This window comes from Pholis gunnellus (assembly GCF_910591455.1).
Source record: "Pholis gunnellus genome assembly, chromosome: 10".
Classification (NCBI taxonomy): domain Eukaryota; kingdom Metazoa; phylum Chordata; class Actinopteri; order Perciformes; family Pholidae; genus Pholis; species Pholis gunnellus.
Genome location: NC_136537.1, coordinates 18995875 through 19015163, shown reverse-complemented (window position 1 = coordinate 19015163; position 19289 = coordinate 18995875).

Here is a 19289-nt window from a genome sequence, read left to right as displayed (position 1 = left end):
GAACCTGGACACTAGGGCAGCAAAAGTGATTATTTCGGCCATGGTTGGTGAAACGTTATTAGTATCTACATGGAGGTAAATCTCCCCCCCCAGCTCATGTCCGTGTGATCGTCTTTGCGGAAAGTAGATCAGAGGTGTAAATTCGCTTTGCGTTCGGTGTGATAACATCATGAGATGCTCCTGCAGGTTTTTCTCCTAAAAATCTATACAATTGAATTAAATATGATTTTTGAGGAAGGGCCTGTACGATATGGAATGACTCAGGCAAAAAAAAAATGCGACCACCTCACTGACTTCATGGGTAAAGATATACTGTACATTGTAGGGCTGCAATAAACAGTTATAATAATTATAGATTAAAACGTCAACTTTTCCTATTGATTGTTGTCTCGCTGAGTCCATAAAATGTCAGTAGTAACAATCTCCCAGAGCAAGATGATGCTTTCAAATGCAGTGGTGTATAGTAACGAAGTAGAAATACTTCGTTACTGTACTTAAGTCGTTTTTTTGGATATCTGTACTTTACTTTACTATTTATATTTCTGTTGACTTTTACTTTTACTTCACTACATTTTGCAAAGAAAACTGATACTTTGACTCCGATACATTTCCCCTGAAACCTTCGTTACTCGCTACAAAATAAAATCTATCTTTAGAAAAAAAATGAATCATGAGACCAACGTCGGGGACTGTGGTGGAACACAGACTGCAAGCAAGCAGGTTTGGTGTATCAGTGGACCTAGCTTGCAAGTTAAATCATTGGTTAATCACGTTAATGCGCAACTGCAAACGCTCTCAAAGCCGCGGTTTTTTGATTCCCAGTGATGCCCAGGATGCTAGCTAGCGAGCGACTACATGAGTAGAATTCCACTCTACGATGACTGATTTCATGATGGAAGCAGAAATGGAAGCACCTGCTGCTCCCGCAACAAACGACGGTGGTGACGAAGACCAACACCCGTGGCCATATTTGCGAGAAATGTTTTCTTATGTTGGAGTGAAAGATTCTTCGTACCGGATGAAGTGCCTCCTACCCGAAGCGACTGACATATTGGCATTCAAAAACTCCCCATCCAACCGCAGGAAACACATTGAGGTAAATTAAGATGAATCCCATGAGCCACAACGTTAATGTTTAGTTATCATAATGATCATAAACCTGTTCAGATATCTAGCAGTGTTTCCCACAGAGTATATCTTTGCGGGGGGGGGACAGGTGTCTGATCTTCTAATGTAGCTATACATGGTGTATGTTAGGCTAACGTTCGCTAGCTATCGTAAATCAAATGAGACAATTAGTGTAGTAGACAGATCGCTAGCGAGTTAGTGAGCTGAGGAAGTGTTGACAGTTGTGAGATGTTGTTGATTTGAGTCATCATAGCTATAATCACTGCAGCACTAGTTAGCTAACGAGAGCGCCGCATTACGTTTTGTAATACTTTAGTATTGATCATGTTTTGATATTTGAGTCATTTGGTGGATGATCAGCTCGAGTTATGATGGTAGCAGTCGACCAATTGCAGATTCAGCTTGCGCAAAACCTTTGCCTGTTGTGTTCAAATCAGGCCCATAGTTCATAGTAGATGCAAAAGTATACTTATGTACAATATATGATGTTGAACATTGTTGCTCCTGGATGGATCACAGCCAACCCAATTATTTTCAACACAACTCCTTGTCCTTGGTCATGGTAGCCACAGCACTTAAAAGAATAAACTACTTTTGATACTTAAGTACAGTAAATATCAGATACTTTAAGACTTTTACTCAAGTAGTATTTTAATAGGTGACTTTCACTTTTACTGGAGTCGTTTTCCAGTAAGGTATCTCTACTTTTACTCAAGTATGGCTTTTGGGTACTTTATACACCACTGATGTCTTGAGTTGTCCAACCAACAGTCCTTAACCTGTTTTACATAAAACAAAGGAAAAGAGCATTAGAGAAGCTAGAACCAGAGTGCAGTTAATTTTTAATTAATACAGACAACTCGATTAACTGTTTCAACTCTATACAGTTCAACCCAATCTTCATCTATTAGATGTAATTAGATTACAGATTACTTTTCCAATTTAAATGTCCCGGTTTCCTTGAATTTTGTCGGTTGCTTTCTGAAACTTCTATTGTATTTGAAAAGCTGTCCTCAAATTAATAGGTTTCGTATTTTAGCATCATTTATTCAAAATGATTGTAATTGTAGTTATTTAGGTAGTTTCATCCCAACGTACTGAACTGTTGGAACTGAAATTGATTTATCTGCCAAGGTGAAAGGTGGACTGTGTTGTTATGACTGCTAGTGTGAAACTTGTCTAACTATTTCACATTGCATGCTCGAAGTGGGCAAACTATGAAATGGAAGCTGTTTTTTAGACCCAAGCAAACTGTCTGCTTGAAACCAGGCCGCATATGGAAACAATCTCCAACCTACATTAGCGCTGTCCAAATCAGTTACCACAACGCATACCATTGCTACCTTGGAGGGCTACTCCAGAACTACAATGACGAACGACTGCTTCATGTGAAATCAGCCGACCTGAAGTAAGGTTATTGCACTTTAGCTCACCCTGCATATAAATAAACACGAGTAAGAAATACAGTTTGAGAACACAAACATGGCTGCTGAGTGACCTGCTGGTTTTGATCAATGTTTGAGATTTCTGTGGTTCAGTTCTGCTGAAAATCATTTCCTCTGGAAAAAAAAATCAAACTGGTACAAATTGTCAACAGTACTGCACAGAAACATTGTGAGCTGCCCAGTAACATCACATTCATCTTCAGGAAGAAATGTTTAAGACCTCAATGGCGTCATATAAATCTTGTAGCGTGACCTGAGCCAGTGGAATGGAACATGAAGAATTGAGCTGTGAATCATCCAAACAGAGGCTTTAGAATCACAAATGTTACAACAGGAGCACTGTGTTTGTGACGGAAGACTCAAGAGACATATGCTATGTTTGATACCTGAAGTGTTTTTGTGGACATATTCTCTCTTTTGTATTAACACAGCCATTAAAAAAGAGAAAGAAATCTAATGGCGAATGATTTCAGTAAATATCTGACGTTTTTGTCTCGTGCCACCAGCAGGTCAAAAGCTTTTATCCTGTTAAATATCTACATGATAGATGTATACAAAATTGTGAACACACATCTAAGTTCCCCTGAGGATAAATCCCACTGAGTTGGTTGATCCTCTCTTTTCCTTTAACACCATCATGAGGTTGAGGTTTAACTAGTAGTTGGATTGCCATCAAATTTGGTTCACACGTTCATGTCCCGATCTTCTTCCTTTTCCTCCCATCAGGTCAACATTTTCATTTTGTCCTACTTTATGACCAAATACCTGCAAAACTAATAACATTTCCATCTGCCTCAGTTGTACTTTGAGTTTAGTATTCACTAGCAAATGTGAGCATTTTGGGGAACATAGACAACACCACCATGTTTCACAATCCCATTCTGATTAGCTCTGATGGGTTCACTTTCTGACGTACGTACTGAAGTGCATTTGAACTATGAGGTGAATGTTTAGCTTAGAAAAAAGTGAACAAACTACAGTAACTGATTTGAATCAGTAACGTGATTTGTGATTTCCACCTTGACAAACACTTCTGTACGTGGCAGAAGAAGTCTTTTTCTGTAAAGTGGACGGACAGGGGAGCAAACATCATTGTTGACTCTGGAAATACTGAGCTGACTAGTTATATAATTATGTGTCTGATTTCTTTTTTTAACGTTTTTCGGAGCACAACTAAGGAGCTGTGGGTTTTCCATTTTTGCACGGGTAGTTACAATTTTGTTCTTTTCTTTCCCTCCCTCAGCGGTGGTTTGAGACCTCCAGGACGTGTACATTTAATTTATGCTAACGTCTCAGTTTGAGGCTTGGACAATTAAAAATAGACCATTGTACTATATGTGAACGAGGTCAACTGTGATCAACTGCAAATGCCTAGATGAATTCTTTCTCTAAGGTCAAGCCAGACATTCCCACTGAGACCAAACATGGTCTGACTCATGTAGTGCAAATGAGGCATTTGAAACACTTTGGCTATTCAGCTTTATCTCTCGCTATCTCATTTTCACATCTCTTGTAGGACATTCAACACATCCTTGCAGGATGAGACTAATGCATTCTTTTGGCTGTGGCATTTCAAAGTCCGGGCCGCGAAAGAAGCAACTGTATCCAGTTATGTGAAGCTTAGTCTTGCTAGTCGGAATCATAAGCCTGCTAGCAAGATAGCGTTGCTTGATAAGACACTTTTCAGTATCAAGAGCAGCTCTCACACGCTGTGGGCAGCTGGTTGATGAACTGTACAACAGAAATCTTTTCATTACTAAAACAAAAAGCATGAATGAGTAGAGTCTATTCTGTTGTTAAGCCAGTTTTCAAATGTCAGAACATTATTAAAAAGCTATTATCATAAAAAAAAAGAAAAAAGAAAATTATCGTAATTGAGAAGCTGGAAGTATTAAATAGTTGGCATTTTTCCTTGAAAAATAAAAATAAGTGATTGTATTAAAATGTTCTATTTACTAATCGATTATTCGTTTAATCACTTCGCAAATGTTAACCAGAATGATGAAATGGAATGGAAATGTTGTGCTTTTGGCTTTCACATATTGATCCTTGGCCCCTGTTTTGTGGGCCCCGTGAGAATTTGGTCTTCCAATCAATCTCTGATGAAAATGCCTGCAGGTGGCAGGAGCCTACTTTCAAGATTTATGGTCTCCATACTTAAATTCAAAAGAAAATTATCCTTCATCTGCAAATTTCACCGCTCTGTCCCAAGTGAAATGGCCTGCGTGTGAAAGTGAGCCTCCCCCCCCCCCCCCCACTCCATCACCATATACCCTCAGGACACACTTTGACCAGCATGGGGAGAGGAAAGGAAGTCCATGCATAATGCTTTGTGTGGTTATTTGAATTCCTAACAATTTCCATTGATTACACATAAAAAGACCACATTGGAGCCTTGGTTTCACAAGGCCCCCTTCATTATGCTTTCAGCGGGAGATAAGAGCATTTTCTTCATACATGTAGTGTTACATCCACATAAAGACATAAACAACATTTAATATGCAACGGTTGTCCTTTTGATTACTTTCAGTGTAGTTTGTTATCAAATATTATGGATGAATAAATAATTATCTGACTTTATTGCACATCTTAAACCATGAGCTACGGCAGAGCCTCTGTTATTGGAGAAGATATTCTTAGTCATCAATATCACCTCAAGACATCATCTAATTACTAAGCTACGTCTTGGCTGGAACCAACAATAAGCATATTATGTAGCTCTGGTTTCCTATTACATCCAACGTCTGTTCATGAAATGAACACATAAAACATTTAAATGGGACCGTTTTCACAGCACACAACAAGATCACCCATGTGCCACAAACTACCCAGAATTTCCCAGACGACTCCGTATTTCATTTCATACACCTAGTCCTCCACAGAGAAGTCTGACCCAGCGCTGTGAAGACGCAGTGAATGCCTTGCTCCCCAGTTAGATGCGCCTCTGAAGGCCCCAGTTGTCTGAGACCGAACCGTTCAAAAAAGTTTCACGATTGAGCTTAGAGGTGCAAAATCCATCAAGACAGAAAGTTGGATCCAAGCACAAGCTGGAAATGTGATTAAGGCCTGAGCCTCTGTGGTAGGGGATCCACCCAACAAATCCCGTACCCAACACCGTCATTCTGCCGAGGTTCCCCAGGAGACGTTTAGCATTTTGTTAACATAAACCTGTTTAGTGTGACATGGGATGAAGGCCCCTGAAGTGACAGATGTTTCTCTTTAATGTGATGCAAAGTATTTCTTATTTATTTTTTCTTGGGGAGGGAGGGGCGCTACTCTGTGGGGTTGAGTGAGAGACGCTCAGGTTGCTTCGGGCTGTTTGAAATCCTGAGCTGATCCAGTCTCTCTTTTTCTCTGTGGAAGTTTTGCATGTTGATACACCTTCTCTGTTTCAGAGAGCAAATAAACTGCTCAGGCTCTTCTTCCCTCTCCTCCTTCAGCACGACAGAGTAAAGTTATGAAAATGGTGACTTTTTTTTTTTTCTTTTCAAATACTTGGGAGTTAAGGGTCATTGTAGCCTCAAGCAAGGTGCTCTCAAAATGAAATTGTTTCACATACTAAGTAAAAGAGGGACCACTTTCCTTCTTCGCAAAAAAACAAACGAACTAATATGCACTCTGAAATGGGTTTTGGGTTCAAACGAGTAATTTCTGCAAAGCTTAATTGCTTCTGGGATTTGTGAAAACACTTTCTTGCTATTAAAGTGCCTTGAATGAAAATAGCCACGCTCCATGTCTCAGGTTATTGTCCATCTTCATCTTCGAACTGCAAGAATTGAATAACAGACTTTGCAACACTGCAGTGTTTGTTCAATTGTAATGGCAAGGCTCGAGCATTGTGGTGGAAGAGAAGGAAAACAAAGGCCTCTCTCATGGAGCTGGCAGACTGTTTGTGTGGCTGGTTGAAGAGTCTTCAGACACCAGAGGGAAATTCACCAGACCTTCAAAGGGACAGCGCAGCGGGCGTGTTGGCAGACTGCTGGTTTGGACAGCTTGCATACCTTAACACAGCCCCAGTTAACAGACCAGCACACATAAACACAGCATCACCCACTATTGTGGATGAGCAAGCAATGTACAGGCAATGTTCCAACCAGGGGAACGTACACTTCAGGGGTTACTTCAGCATTTGTGGAAAAATTGCAGAGTTTGAAAAAAATAAAATAGAAAGCTGAAAGACCTAAACTTCATAATATAGAGAAAGCATGTAAAAACTAGTTAGCAAGCAAGCAGAGAAGTCAAAAAAGTGAGTTCTAATAGATAAATGGTTGAAATGGTTTAATAAATAAAATAGTTAAAAACAGATGAAAAAGCTAAAAGCAGTGGATATGGTTAAAATAGTTAGCTGAAAGTATTTAATAGTTGGTTAAAAAGCTAAAGCAGCATGGTAAATGGTTGAAATAGTTATCTAAAACTATTGTACACCGGGTGAAAAAGATTATAGCTGAAATGCTTAGCTAAAACATAATTAAACACTTCAAACAGTAAGCTAAAAGTATTGTTTAGTTGGTGAAAAGGCTCAAAGTAGTGCATGAATTATTAAAATAGACAGCTAAAAATAATGAAACAGTTCAAATAGTTAGGGAGCAAAATGTCACAGATGAAACGTTTAAATGAATAGCTTTTGCTGCTCCACAAGTTGTATTTGTTTGAATGCAAACATACTAAACTCAACAGTGATATCTTAAAAGTATAAAAACATATAACAATATCCAGATAATCAGTAAAGCTAAATAACATCCAGTTTAAAGTTTATTATAGAAAATATTCTGTAGCGTATAATTCAGATATCCATATCAGGCACATGTGAATTAATAAATGAGTATATCCCATTTTTTTCCATACAAGCAGACACTCTCACACATACACAGGAAGCCACTGAATTATAGATGCAGAAACAGGAAATTCCTCCCTTTACCCTCTGTCATTCAGACTCCGACCTTGCACTAAATCAATTAGTAGTGCTGCAGGCAATCAGTGGACCTCCTCGGAGACTCTATGAATGTTCCCTTAATTCACGAGGGCCTCTTGGACCCCTCTCCACGGGCACTACCTGATGGGTGGCCCCCGCTCCCGTTCGTACAAACAGGACAGTCATTTCACGCTGCGCAAATCCGAGAGCAGTAGGGGTGAGATCATTTTGCTTCCTCCGCTGTGCTGCATCCTGTCTTGTCCATAAAGGGTCCTCTCCTGTGTGGTCAGGGGGGTCTTGTTCCACTCAGTGAACACTGTGAAGGTCCCTTACTGTGTCCTTTAGGTGGCTTTTGTCTTTTATAGTGCTGCTCCAAGGCAAGCGCCGATATAAAAAACAATTTATGGTGTGATTAACCTTGCTGGAATTACCAGGATATATAATGTTGGTCATTATTAAAACCTAGATAGAACATAAAGGTCAAATCTCCATTAATTGATTTGTGCTGAGACAATTAATCGATTAATTGATAGGTATCAACAAATAATTAACCATTTGTTAGTTATTTATTTAGGACAAATGCCAATGTGTGCTGGTTCCAGCTTAACACATGAGAGGATATGCTGCGTTTTATAAATGGAGACTAAAGTGTTCAATAATATATAAATAAATAAGTACCTCTTCTTAGTGCCTTGTGGCGCGTTTCCAACGCAATGGTCCGCACCACGTTCCATGAATTCCAGCCACCCTCTTTTCTTTCTTTCTCAACTGAGCACTTCCAGGAAGTCTTTGGTCTTCCTCTTCTTCTTTTTCCTTCTGGTACCCAGGTCATTGCTATGCTGGAGGTGTTGTCTTATTATGTGTCTAATCATCTTCCATCTCCGCCACTTCACTTCCTCACTCAGCGGCTTAGATTCAGCCCTTTCCAGTAACTCTTCAGTACTGACCTGTCCTTGCCACTGAAATCGGATGAGTCTTCGTAGAAACTTGTAATTGAACATAAACTGTTTTGTTCCATGACTCACACCCAAATAGTAAGACTTGCACCACCAATGTTTTATACAGGATCAGCTTTGTTCCTCTTGAGATGTTGTTGGAGCTCCGGGTCTTTCTTAGGCCATGTCAACACTACTCCTTCTGCCAAATGCACCCCTGGCTTCTGAGAGTCTGTTCTTCAGCCACTGTAACAACTATACCCCCCCCCCCCAAAAAAAAATGTAATACTGCCAATCAAATAAAGGTTATCAAAATGTTTTCACTAAAAATACATTGCAACAGGAAAATGATGTACATTTTTGGCAAATAGCACACATAGGTTCTGCTACATTCCCTTATTGTGTGATTGCAAGTCTTCCATACACTGCTCTAAACTTCATTCTGGGCTGTCTTGGCGTTTCCGTTTGGTAACCTGACACTTACTCGAGCTTACAGCCATTCAGTGTTTATCAGCAGGATCAATGCAGCATCTGTGTCTTTCTCCCTAAAGACTCTGTGGGTTTGTAATCCCTCTCCAGCCAAGCGGATCCTGAATCTTCCCATTCACTCTCACTCCCCTGAGAACACGGAGGCACATTTCCCATGGACCTGAATAACTGCTTTCTATGTGCGCAATGTATCGCAGGACGATTGTACCACAGTAATGCATATGGCTCAGATTACCTTGCCTCATCCTTAAGAGTGGATGCATTTTCTTGGGATAGTGATGCCAAAGTATTCACATTTTATGACCCTCAGGGAAAAAAACAGATCTCGAGTAACGCCTGCCCCTTCATTCCCCTGTAGCTTCTCATACTTGTACCTCAAACAGTAGGGAAATAGATCTGAGCTCAGCAAGAACAAAATGCTGTGGTTTTCTGGTACATGGCACTGATTTCCCTTGGTCATATTTCATCAACGTGTATTTGAGATGAGCAAAATCGCCAGGGAATCACACACCGTACGGGGAAATAGACAAAGTGGCGTTCTGGGAAATTAACCAAATTACAACATGAAACTTAATAAAGCTAATAAGCCATTTCAATCAATCAATTTAATACGTCAAACAAGCTAGATTAGACTGCAAGCGTATCTCGCGTTAGCTGATTGCCGGAAATGCCTTTTTGCTATGTGGGTTTTGCTTCACGCTTTGTGTTTGAACATAAACTCTGTGTAGCATGTGTTAAGCTTTGGTAGCTGTTAGCTCTGTTAGCTCTATTAGCCTCGTTAGCTGTTTTAGCCAAACAAGCTGCTGCCCAGTAGGGTTGGACGTGTGCGTGTCTGTGTGTACTTTCAGCTGTTTAAGTGGCGAGTTTGCTACATTCCACAAGCTCCCTTTTTTTAGTCTAACAAAAACCAAACATACACCTTTTGGATTGAAGTTTCTCTCTTTCTTATTAACTGATTGTAAAACACGCTTCTTTTAAACTCGACAGAAACAAAAACAAACTCCAAACTAAAAATGTCTTGGTCAGTCTTTGCTCCAACAATCACCAACCCTGGTTCTTCAGAAGCAGACCATCTCACACACACACACACACACACACACACACACACACACACACACACACACACACACACACACACACACACACACACACACACACACACACGACGATGTACTCAGCCAATCGTGTTGTCACATTAAAATATCATTTCACTCTGTAATGCTTTATGTTGACTTATTAACGCTTCCTCTGAACAGAAACTGTCAGTCCATTAGCCAAACACATTGTCGGGAAAGCTGGAGTCCAAACGGACGCAGATGTCGATTACTTGTTGTCCCAACTGGCCGGTTAAAAGTCGGGATGAGAAACCTGGCTGCGGTTTCATGTTAACAAAAAAGTACAGTGCTGTTCTCATGAACATTTATTTTTAGCCAGTACCCACCAACCTTCTTTCAAATCTCAACAGCATAATGAGACCAATTTTCACTTCAGCTAATGGGTATTACATAATTATCTCAATCAGCATTGATTGTACCTCCACTTTATTAGCACTTTTATCAAGCATCTCAGGTGAAGGTGAAAAGAATCCCTGAGAGTGTTATGAATTTGTTCTTTTACTGGTTTCAAAATATCAAGATTTCTTTAAGGTATACGTAGACAAATTGGCGGTTGCTGTTTGAAAAAAACAGTAATCAAAATTAGACAAAAAAAAGGTTGCAAAAACAACAACAACATGGCGACAGTCACTAACACAGTCAGATATAACACCCAAGGACTGTACCACACACTCGAGAGACTGAGAGTGGAAACACATACACACAATGATGTAACAGCCTGTTTACGACCGCTTTGTATCAGAGCGCCACAAACCTTGAGCCTCCGTACGCCGCAGCGGGCAGCACACCCGGCTTATTGGCTGAGGGTTACACCCCCAGGTGGGGTCCAAATAACTCTTTGCTGACTTCCAGAATTGTATGGGGTCAGATCAGTCTCAATATTAATGAATGCACACAGAAGGATTCACAAATGTACTCTCTCCACGAGCATATTTTTCAATGCACTCAAAAATATTTAGAATTTTATATGAATGGAAACTAAATCTAAAAACAGGCAATTATCTGTAGCCAATCAGACGCCCCTTCCATTTTCATTGAATCACATGTGGGTAAACAACATTTCTGTGGAGGGAGTATTTTATATGTAAATCACAAAATACATTTGTGAATCCTTTTGTGTGCACTCATTAATATTGAGGCTGATCTGACCCCATAGACCCACAGCAAAGTAAGAAGAAAAGAAAAAATACAGGCTCAGCAGATACAGACACTGCGTCACACGTGAGTCATAAGTGATTACTGAGAGGGACTATTCTTGTCTTTACATGTTTTTTTAGGAAATTGTTGCACATCATACCTTTAAATAACTGTATGAAACCACTGAGCAGTCAAATCCTGTCCTGTAGGGCATTAAATAAAGTTAAGTATTAAAACAAACACAAGCTCAGCCGAGCACTAAAACTACCTGCTATGACACCTTCTCCAATCCACTATTTATCTTTGCTGGACAATTATTATTACTCTTTACATTAAAATGTCCACATTATACTTTCCCCATGGGTACTCCTTTAGTGCCTTGAACACAATTGTGTGTGTGTCAAACAGAAATATGTAGTTGACATTAAGTAGTCCAGGAAGAATGTGCTCCTGGATGCATTTCGTCTTCCAATGCAGCACCTCACTAGACCAACACTTTTGGATTATTCATTCTACACGAAGGAGTAGACGGTGAATTTGTGATAGATACAAGCATGTAGATTTTTTGGGTGAACAGTTCTCATTAATCTAGAAGCAGAGGTCTGTCTCTGCAGCTTTCCCTGTGTCTGGACTTGACATGATATCCAATAATCGAAATGGCAAAAAAAATCAATACTTTGAATAGGCCGTGTAATACAAGACTATTATGCATGTGGCCTTTTTAGTATGTCAATATGATACAGCCCACATGTACACTCAGCTGATTACATATTTTAGAATTGTTGCTATAGAGCAGGGGCCAGATGCATACAACTGTGTAGATTCACAACCAAAACTATGTGCATGCACTAAATAGTAATATGAATTAACAGTGTGTGCGCATGGTTGTCTTATACATCCTGTTGGAAAGGTTCTAAAATGTCCTCTTTGTGAAAAAACAAACCGTTCTGCTTGTTGTATTGGAGTGATTTCTATGAGATCTGGTTCTCAGTAGTTGGAGCAGTTATTTATTAAAGCAGGAAGGGATGACACCTCCAGCAGATTGCCTTATTATTTATAATGCTCGCTGTACATTATGTGATGGTTTTACAATGACAGCTTGTGAGAGCACCACAGTGAGGTGTGTACAGTTAAAATTACGACTCACCTTCTATTGACTGGTTATTTATATAGAGGCTGTATTAGCTTAGCGTATTTAGGATGATGTGTGCAAGTTATACTGTATGTGCAGTAAAGATATTGCTGCTGGTTAATTTACATGCTTAACTTTTACTTGACTGTAAAAAAACTACATTTAGAGCTGCTGGCTGAAAAACATGCAAACTTATATACAGAAGGATATAATTAATGATTAATGCACTTTTATGAGATGTCAAAACACATGCAAACATAACAGTTAATAACACATTTTGTGAGATTATATAGTAGTGTATATATATATACACACACACACACACTTATTACATACAAACATAAACACTGATTCGAAAAATGCGAAAGAATTTCCCCTTGCGGGATTAATAAAGTAACTATCTATCTATCTATTCTTTATTGATCTCATCGTTTCTTTGGACAATGATACAATATTTGCTGATATCACCGCAATATATTTTAGATTTGGTTAAATTCAGGGGCCGGTGAACGATACGAGACAATATCACATGGCTATTTAACAAAAAAAGAGACCAAAATACGATCGTTTTGAATGAAAAACTACTATTTTTAGTTTTTTCATAAAAAGAATTTAAATGGACCTGTTTTTCTGTCTGGTTGCTGGTCAAAGCTCGTGCAGAATGAGTATCAGAGAGAAATAATAGATCTGTGAATCTGCAATCTGAACCACATTGACTGTTAGGTATCCCTCTGCCATAACCTTCATCTCTAATTCATGAAGTAATGTGATACACTGCATACAACATGGAGTTTATCATAGAACGTGGTACTGAGCAATATTCATGGGAACCTCAGGCCAATATAAGCAATCCAAGGCACTGTGAGTGAAAAACCCATACTGTAGATCTGAATACTTCATGATTTGAAGGATCACATCTCTTTGCCTCAGGGCCAGTGAATCACACCTGATGCAGAGGCAGCCGAACATTCACCTAACATGCATCCTTCATGTGGTTTAAACTACGGGAAACATATGGAGCCTATCAAATAATCAGCCTCTCTGTACTTCTAACTAATAATGCATTCATGAGTTAAACATGAAACTTCACAGCTCCTGCTCAACTAAGAACAAGCAGCTGCTAAATTCCCTGTTAACAGGAATAGACAAGTAGCATTATCATACTAACAGAAAAAAAATAAAACCCACAATGACACCTCGCAAACCCCTGTGTGAATTTCAACAGTCGCATGCATTCGCACTACCAAACAGCTAATTTCATGAATAACTACTTGGTTGGAAGCGGGACAAATTACACATTGCAAATGAATTCTCTTGCTGAAGACAGGCAGCCCGACTTCAACCGCTCACTCTGCAGCCTATTAAATAAAGACACAAGGTAAATTGCTACTTCAGCTTGTTTGAGGAGAAATGAAAGTGATGATGACTTCAAAGAGACTGAGATAGAATACATTATGGAAATTGTGTGGAATGCCCCATGGAAACTATAATAAACTGTGTCAAAAAAACAAAAAACATGCCCTTTCGTACCCTTGCATATATTGCATGTATGTTTTGTAGGTCTTCAACAAGCAATAGATAAATTGAAAATAATATCAATACGGTATCTGTTAGAAAGCTTACAGCCAAAGTAATAGGTATCCACTTAAGCCTCCTAGAAATAACACTGCAGCTGAGCTGTTTGCTTTACAACCAACATGGAAAACAGCGGTGACTCCCCTTTTCACCTTTGCCCTCACCAGATTCTGCTTTCTAATTTGGCTAATTGTTTCTTTTCCCCATGGGGATGCGCACACACAACTGGCATGGGCAACATCAATGTACCGGTGTCGGGGTCAGGTCAGTCTTTAAACACGGTTCATAGCAAACACATGCGGCTAAAATGAGCTCTATCTTTCACTGTCATACCAGCAATGCGTTATTGAGGCTGCATGTCGACTGCTCTTTGTTGAGTTTTCACAGACCTCTGAAGGGAGAAGGGGGCCGTCTACATATCACTCAGGTTTTCAAGCTGTCCATATCCCACAACAAAAACACTTTATTTTCACTGCTGCAAAAGCAGCTCTGTGGGCTTTCACTCCAGCTCCTTTACTTTCATGTAAATTCCTGTTTGTGTAATAACTCACAAACCAACATTTTTAAGCTTACACGCATGTACTTGCTGCGTGAGCGATGAAGTCAGTGTAGACTTTGGTAAAGAATGGTAAGTTCTTTGGTCTGGTTGGGTGTAATTATCAGCCTGGTCTCTGGGGCTGCTAGCTGTGTTAACCAATCTGCTGTAATTTCCTAAACATGATTACTTCATTAACCCGAAGGCCAAGATGTTCAGCCGACTTGAGCCCTGCGTGGAAAATAAGGCAGCACTCTCATTCATTTGCGTGGAGCCAGTAGTATCATATTTCATAGTATCACAGCCCGCTGTGCAGCATCTGGTAGACCTTAAAACGCATTAATCTGTTAATCCAACTGGATTTACTGGATTGTATTTGTCTTGTTTCTACCAGATTGAAGAGCTACAGCCATAGACTGCCAATGAGAAGTGGACGAAGTCACCGTGACTTCCCCCATTGGTTTGCGGACTGCCCTTTTGAGGCCTCGAGATCGGCATTTTGGCCGCCGTCATCTTGGTCTTTTACAACCAGAAGTTCACACACTGAATTTAAGTTGTCCGTGTTTTCGTCGTACAACTTTAACCCTTTCACAGTCTAACCAGGTCCAATAATGCCACAAGTCTTGATCTTTGTGTCACATGCAACACCCAAGTGGGTCAGCTCTGATAATTCTGTGCATCGTAATGATTGAAGCAAGACGGAGCATTTTATAGCAATGTACAAAAGTATTTTGTGTGTCAGACATTGTTTCACAAACTTTTATAGAATAATTCTATTTGATAAATCAAAGTATTTAGCTGGAGAACATCCCAACAGTGAAACAAATGATCCCGATTTAAGCATTCGGAGTCCCATGTTCTAAAAGTAAAAAGTACTTCAACTTGGAGCAGAATGCACTTCAATTTGGTTTTTCAATTGTAGCATCTCTTCCCACGAACATCTGCTCGGTGCTTCTAGCTTAAAAAGACGTGTGCGGTACAGAGCATAAATTCTCATCTAAGTGTCAGAGAAAAAGACCAAGCAGCCATTTGTAAACACACAAAACAATCTGCGCACATACTTTCACGCACCCACACATATTTTGGTTTGTGCATTCACATTCACAAATCCCAGGAGGATGAGTTATGGATCTTAATACATAGAGCTGTTGATCCAGGTGCCATCTGATTATTGTTGGCCACCAGGAGTGTCAGGAAATCAGTGATAAATGTTCATGGATAACCTTACCACCCCCTTAAACCTACCACAGAGATAGATGGCCCCTGCTGGAACAAAAAGAAGAGTCATGAATATAACATCTGGCACAGCCAGTGTAACCTGATCTTTGTGCTCTTTTTCTAAGTCTCTAATCTTTAATTACATGAGTGATAATAGCTGAACCCTGAGGTGAAAGAAAGGGGAAGCTGTTTTAAAAAAGGCAGAATAAACTACAGTGAAGCTGGAAGTCAGGAGCAGATGCATGTGTCCTATATTCAGCTGTTAAAGAAAGGATGGTTGGGGGGGGGGGGGGGACAGCCCACACCTTTGTGACTGCATCGGTGTCTTCACTGTGCCTATTAGAAAACCATTCGATCATTTCTTTAACAGTTGCTTAATTAATTCAGTAGCGCCCTCAGTTTTCCTCTCCGTGTATGTGTCTGTTGTTTGCGTCAGCGACTGTGTGGTCCAAATTAGGTTTAAGACACAACTAGGCATCCGCAGAGCAGTAAGATAACCTTCCGCACAGTATGCATGAGACACACCATCTGTTGTAGTGAGAGGTAACGGAGTCACCGTCTGTGCAAATGCCCGCCATGCAGTCTGGCACCGCTTGAGCACTGCTCTATTTGGCACTGGCACTGGCTGTGAAACACCCTTCTCAGTACGCCGAGACTGCATGCACCCAAACTTCTCTGCATGTTTAACAAATACTGGAGTGCCTCTTCGTCAAACACTGGAGATGACAAGGTAGATCCCCCCCCCCTCCCCCTGACATTTAAATTGGCTGGCCTGCAGAAATTAAAGCTTTATTAACCACATTACGCCTCAAATATTGAAGAACGAGACAACGACACTTATGGCGTGTGATTCGAGTCTGTCCTATATTGGTCCACTGAATGGGAAGAAAGAGGAAGTGTCTCAGGGGCTCACAAAGAACAGGAACCACTCTGTTCGCAATCGAGTACAGACATGACATCACTGTCCTGGGAGCAGTGTGTATGGCCTGCTTCTTAGTCGACAGTGTGAATGTTTGAAGGTGTAGAATGAAGTCCGGAAACACATGTGACAACAACCGTTAAACACAAACTCTTGCCTCCACTTCTCACCCACCTTTCTTCCTTAGAAGGAGAGTTTTTTTTACTTGTGTTTGTTTGTCCGGGCCAACACAGATGTCTCAAATATGATGACATGAATAAGAGAATAAAATATATAAGCTTTTGCAGGGATTATTTCTTGCTGCAGACCTTTCATTTGCTTCAGATGATTGACAGCAGTTAGAGTGTAACACAATGCACACCCTGAAACAAGATTTCTCAACTTGTGCAGTGAAGTAACAACATTAAAATGATGAAGGCTTTATGTTTACTGTGATGGATTATTCAGCCTGGGGAAATGCTAAAAGTCTGTGAAACCTGTTTACCATGCTGCACACGAATGAATGGCAGCTAACATATTTTGAGAGAAGGACAGCAAAGCTCTGATTTCTCAAATTATGGTTTTAAGTAAAGACAAACAATTAGGACAACTAATTAAAACTAGAATTAGCGCCTCGCGGTTGTATGCCTCCGCCAACCCATCAAGTTGCAGTTAACTGTCATTGTCTGTCCAAAATGTCACCACTTCCTCACTTTTACCCGATGAGACATTTGTTTGATTGAATTAACATATGAATTCTTGAGTTATGACCAAAAACGTGATTTGTGGGTTCACAGTGACCTTTGACCACCAAAAGTTCCTTCTTGAGTCCAAGTGCATGTTTGTGCCAAATTTAAAGAAATGTAATAAAAGTTAAAATAATTAATTAATTAATGGCTGAATTCCATTTAGCTGTGTGAGGTCAGAGCTCTGATATTGTGCATGTGAGATCACTGGCATGGCTTACTGAGACACGTTAATGGAACAGAGCTTTTGTTAATGTTATAAGTTGAACCTGCACCTTTCCTACTGTACCAAGTCAAAATGTGAGTAAAGGTTACTACATTTTAGCCTCGCTCCGCCCAACTTCACACTGAATAAGGTTTTAATCAGGCAAATTAAATGGAAATACCTGTGATGTGGTGTGAAAGAGCTCTAAAACCTCCCCGGACCAAATCCCCTAAACTAACAAAAGGCATGCATCATGTGGGACACTCTGCTTTGAAGCAAAGGGGAATGAGGCCACTATGCTCTTTGGTTTGTCATGCAGAAGTTAGAAGTGTCCATTTGGCAGAGAGCAACGCTGTTAAACGCCTTCAACAAAATATTTACAAAGCCCCTCTTCCTCACCCAGTTCTGGCACTTTGACACAGCAATGATTATAGATAGGTACAATAACTAATCCTTCATTAAGGTCGTGTCCAAGTGCTGCGGCTCACTAAGATAGGAAATCAATGTAACTTTGCCTGAAGGAAGAACTGAGCGCTGTCCATCCCCCATGTTTAAACAGCGCATACTCTCCATCTTCAAAGATTGTTAGAGAAGTAAGTGATCCTGAACCTATTGACAGTAACTCAATACCCCCAGGGCAAAATAACTATGTTTTATGAGCAGGGGCTTTGGATTAAGAGATTGATCTATGCCACATCTCTACTGGAGAAAATCACAGTTTAGGTGATGCAGATCACGTTAGGTTGGTGTTTGTTAATTTGAGGCTAAGAAAGTCAAACCCCTCTGCATTCCCAATCCACTGGGAGGGAGCCAAAGACTTAAATGGTTCAGAAGAAAATAAACAGTTTCTCTCTAATTCTCCCTAAACCGTTGACAGGGCTTTTTCATTCTTGCAACATTTAATGTTGATTTGAATTACAAATGCAGATGCAGATTGCAAATATGTACTTTACCCGAAGCTCCCTATGGCTTTGAGTCGCTCTTTAAGGATTCATAAAGCATTTTCAGAGCCCATCTTCCTCACATTCAAGCACTCCAACTCCCAATAGAGATGGTAATATATTGTTCCAAATATTCTCATTGCAAGCTTGTTAGGGAGTTAAAATTACAATCGTTGAGGCGTAAAGACATTTTGCAGTTACAGTCTTTCCGATTTGAGGACTAAGCAAAAAAAATAAAAAATTGAAACAACTTTGGAAGGCTTTGGAAATGTGTGATGTTGCCAGCTCATGTTAGTCCAGTGAAGCATGATACTAGGGCAGCCATGAATGGCAGTAAAGATAACACCAGCAGGCTGAAATGGCTCTTCAGAGGTCTTCATTCTGTCTTTGGTACACAACTGGATCATCCTTTTGGACCCCTCTCGTTGCTTTACAGTCACTGACACACATACAGTAAAGCACACACACAGAGTATGGCTGTTCCAACATGGTGACCCCCTTGTTATCTGCTCCTCGCCAGCTCTGTTTGCATGGGTCATCTCATCTGGAAACTCTGTTTGTTGTTGCCGGTTTGGAGACGCACTAAAGGGGCGAGTCAACAAACTCCAATGCTCATCCTGACCCCGCTGATGTTCTCTTCCGACAAAAAGAGCTCCTGAACAATAAAATGAACAGATGGTGAGAAAAGTTGAATTCTAGGCACCGAAGAATCAATAACTCTTACCTTCTAAAGCTATCTGACTTCGGAGGGAATCTACTAAAAGGGACTGCCTGTCTGTCTGCATTTTATTGTATAACCAATTAGAGGTGTGCTGTCGACATGAATTTGGACTATGAGCTCTCAAACGTTGTGCTCAGGAAACCAGAACTGAAAAAGG